The sequence below is a fragment of the Nannospalax galili genome, unplaced genomic scaffold (genome assembly GCF_000622305.1).
Source record: "Nannospalax galili isolate Female #2095 unplaced genomic scaffold, S.galili_v1.0 scaffold131, whole genome shotgun sequence".
Classification (NCBI taxonomy): Eukaryota; Metazoa; Chordata; class Mammalia; order Rodentia; family Spalacidae; genus Nannospalax; species Nannospalax galili.
The window spans coordinates 4,364,983-4,370,000 of NW_008332088.1; positions in this window are offsets into that span (position 1 = coordinate 4,364,983).

Here is a 5,018-nt window from a genome sequence, read left to right on the forward strand (position 1 = left end):
AGAGGCAGGCGGATCTCTGTGAGAATGAGGCCAGCCTGGTCTACATAGTGAGTTCCAGGTCATGGGGAGGCCAAAAAAATTATCTTCTGATAATCAGAGGATAGAATTTTATATTCTAAGACTTTCATGTGTCACTCTGGAACACGATCAGCTGAATGGGACTGAAACAAGAATTCAAAAGTCTATTTCTTCTTAGATTTCTCATGAATATTTCTCCAGAATACCAGTATAAAACAATAGAAATGATGATGGTTTTCAACATTTTTATTGTTACTCTGTAACCATTTAAATAGTAAATATTCTCCTTTCTAATTGTCTATGGAATTCACAAATCACATTGACATAAGGCTTCTTATTGCCTGACTTTCAGAGGGAAATATGCAGTCATTACAATTGGCCACTGTCCAAAATATTGTAAGCGTGTTCAGGTAATTTAGCCAAGTGTTTTGTTTGTTTGTATAAAATGAAATGGAAACGGAACGTCCAGTAAATTGCTCATACATGTTGAGCATCTAAACAAATGTTGATGTTTGTCAGGTGTAATATACAGACTTAACAATGTCTACTTTTCTCTTTTTTTCTCAAACATTTCCAGTAGGTTATTGGAAATCCAAATATACTCCATTTTTGAGCTCCAAGTCAATTAGACTGCACTCCTCCTCAGGATGAGCCTTGATTTCGTAATAATAATGGGACTAATTGAAATTAACAACAGTTGCAAAATCTGTGTTTTTTCTGTGATTCCTATAATTATGTCAAAATACCAACTCCACATAATTTATAAAGAATGGAATTGGGCTCTTGTCCATTCCCACACTGTCCCCTGCTAGCCTGGGACCCAGGCAGGTGTCATTTCCTGCACCACGGGTTCCTGGACTAGTTTCCTAACACAGACTAGCTAAATTCCCTAGCATAGACTCCACTGGCTCTTAATCTGTCTGATATAGACCAGCTCTCCTACTAACCTGATCAGCCTACCTACTACCCTGTCCCACCATTCACCCAGACCAGTGTACTAACCTGTAGGATCCAGAAACACACACCAATTTATTTTCCATACTTAAACAAAAAGATACCAAGCTACATAAAAATTAACAGAACCAAAATTAAATTAATCAAAAGGAGAGTATAAGTTCCTGTGGTACTCATAACCAACAAATAACATCTATGTGCCCAAATGGCAATGTGGAAACAAAAACAATATGAGAAAACAAGCGAATATGGTTTTCCCAACAAAACTTGCTAGTCCTACAGAAGAGTACTACAATGAGAACCACCCTGAAGAAACCCAGGATGCAGAATTTAAAAGAACAATAATAAACATGATTGAAGAACTTCAAGAAAATAAACTCAAAGGGGAAAAGCATAAACTTATGATGGAAGACCAAAAATATACAAATATGTGGCTTAATGAAATATCAAAACCAATTCGTGACTTGAAAAGTGAATTCATAAAAGAGATAGAAATAGTGAAGAAAACCCAAATGAAAATGAATACAGGATTGAAAAACTCAATAAACCAATTATAGACAACAGGAGAAAGCCTTACAAGCAGAATGAATGAAATGAAAAACACACTATCAAAACTGGATGATAAAGTTGAAGATCCAGACTTCTTAAGTAAGACTATGTGAAATAAAATAATAAAATAAAATTTAAAAAAGGAATGGAACGCTCAGGAAATGTGAAACAAAATGAAAAGAACAAATCTATGAATTATAGATATACAGGAAGGAGAAGAATATCAGGCCAATGGCATTGAAGAAATCTTCAACATGATTATAGAAGAAAATTTCCCTAAATTAAGGAAAGATATACCTATAGAGATTCAAGAGACACATAGAACACCAATTAGACATGACCAGAATAGAAATTGCCCACAGCATGTAATAGTAAAAACATTAAATGTACAGAACAAAGAGAGGGTACTGAAAGCTGCTAGAGAAAAACAAGTTACATATAAAGAAAAATCCATCAGAATTATAGTTGACTTTTTCATGCAAACTATGAAAGACAGAAGAGCCTGGACCAAAGTATTCCCAGTTCTAAATGACCATGGATGCCAACTTTAACCAGCAAAACTATTTATCACGGTTGAAGGGGAACAGAATAATTTTCTTGATATAAATAGGCTGAAAGAATTCTTGTCCACCAAACCAACCCCACAGAGAATACTTAAAGCACTACACAGGACTGAAGAAAGGAATGAATACACCCATGAGGCTAGAGATAGAAAACAAAAATAGGTTTAATAATGGAAAGATAAGATTGGATGACAAACAAAAAATTTAAAATGACAGCATCCAATGCACATCTTTCAAAAATACCACTAAATAATCAGTGGCCTCAACTACCCTGTAAAAAGACACAGGCTAGTGGAATAGATCAGAAAGAAAATCCATCTTTTCATTGCCTTTAAGAAGCTCATCTCATCTTCAAGGATAGATACTACATAATAATTTTTTTAATTAATAAAATGTTTTAAGAATGGAAATTTGGGCATGGAGAGATGGCTCAGTGGTTAAGAGCACTGACTGCTCTTGCAGAGAACCGGGTTTCGATTCCCAGCACCCACATGGTGGCTATGAACCATCCATAATGCCAGTTCCAGGGAATCTGAAGCCCTCTTATGACCTCCGTGACATTGCATGACACAGGTGCACTCACATACACGCACTCAATACACTCGTATACATAAAATAAAAATAAATATAATATTTAGAAAATTTTATTTATTTATTTATTTTATTTAAAAACCACATAATTAGAAGAAGCATTTCATTACAGCTTTAACATACTCAGTAACAACTTCCAGAGCAAGTGGTTGTAAAGACATAAAATTAAATGAGGTTTTAACCTTTAAAAAAAATCTCCATTTCATTATTAAAATACAGAGTTTCATGCAGAAAACTTTGTTTTTAATGCAAGTGACATTAAGATGTTTGCACATGCTTTTCTAATCTCTATATATCTGATTATTACTAGTCACAGTCAGTTACTTTCTGAGCTCCTTGACATCTATCTGAGCTTGGATATAAAGTCACCGGGTAGATTTCAATGGTAATGTTTTTCAAATCTATGAATTACTAAGGAGCAAATTTATATGCTTTGAAGAGTTATTTTTTTCAATTTATTTAAAAATTTAATAACCACATGATTAGAAGAAGCATTTGATTACAGCTTTAACATATTCAGTAACACACTCCACAGCAAGGATACTTCTCTTTCAAAAGTAGCTATAAAATTTTTAGGTTCACTGTGGAATTAATACAGTTCAATACAATACTGAACAGAGTATAAGCCATGTAAGACATAAAATTGGATGAATTTTTAACTCTTAAAAAAGATCTCCATTTCATTTTAAAATATACTCTTTTGTACAGAAAGACTCACTGTTTTTGCTAATAACATTGAGATGTTGGCACATGCATCTCTAATCTGTATGTATCTGATTATTACTAGTCATAATCAGTTTCACTCAGATCCTTGGCATCTGTGTATGTCTATAAAGTGATAGGGTAGATTTCAATGGCAATGTTTATCACCTTTACTAATTGATATGATGTAAATTTTTATGCTTCCTCCTCAAATATAATACATTTTTTTTAGTTTGTTGATTTGTTTTTTTTTTTTGTGTGTGTGTATATCACACAGAACATCCCAAACCATCTTATTCAACCATACACCCATTTCCCAGATGGCACATTTCCATAGCTTTCCTCCCCCCCCACTAGGGCCCTTATACTCTGATATCCCTGCTACTGTCCACTGTGTCAGCACCCCCAGCCATGCCCCACTACTTGTCCATCTGGTGAATCTAGTCAGCTTATATAGAGGTCTTTGTTTTAGGAAGGTCAGCTGTTCCTCATCTAGCAGCAATCAGTTGTCAATATTCCTTTAGATAAGATTGGGGTCTGCAGTTTCTTTTCCCAGTTTTATTCTGGGTTAATATCTGGGAGTCTCTTGGGCCACCCTGGCACCAACTCAAAAAAAGTATCTCCTATCTGGAACTGTTGCTTATTATGTAGCCTTTAGCTATACATATGGACTCTTAAAAAATTATATTGACCCCTTTAATCTTTGGTTATGCTTTCATTTGGGGTTTTTAAGTACATACAGTTGGCCCAGATAAACCAATTAATTTTTACTCTTAAGGTCATTTCAGGATCTGTTCCTCTGGGGTCACAAGGGCTTGGGAGGAGCTCCTGGCTCCTTTCTTTTACCAGTTCCACCTATGTGAAGATAATTCAAAGGTTCTGCTCAACCATGGCTGGCTTCACTTGTAAGCATGGAGGAAATGTTTTCTCTGCATTGACCCTCCTTTTTATAGACTGGACACTGGTTCAAGTCCATCTGGTGGGGTCTCCTTGGCCTCCTTGATCAAGAGGACAGGTGACCCACCACAATTACAGGACATTTTGGGAGATGCTCATAGTCCCCTGGAACCAGTTGACCTAGGATGACAAGGAACAAAGCTGTCCTTCATGTCCTTCTTACCAAATTATTATAGGCCTCAAAGTATATCTGTTAAACATCCAAGAAGGGTAGTTCCACCAGTCTGGTACTTTTAATTACTGTGTGCCATGTAGATAAATCTTGGAGAAAGACCAATTGTTCTCAAATAAATCTTTCCTAGACATATATTTCTTGATATAGTATGTATAATTTGTCAGTAGGTTGATGGACTAATATGGTTCCCTCTGCCTCTTAAAACTAGCTAGGTATTATTTATCTCTTGCATTGTCTAACCACTCCATCATGGTTTCCCCAACCCAGCAGCCCCCATTTTCCTCGTTTCTCCCTTAATAATACACTTCTACTATGGACCTACCTCTCTTGAGCTCCTTCCATCCCTTTTTTCCCTAGGTTACTTGAATATCCTTCCTTCCCCTTCCCTTAAACTACCCCAATTTTTATCCATATCTCCATTATTAACGCCTGTTTCCTTCTGTTCTTCTCTTTCAGGTTCTTTCTTTTCCTTTACCTCCTTGGTTTCTTTCCATTATCCTGGTTCCTGT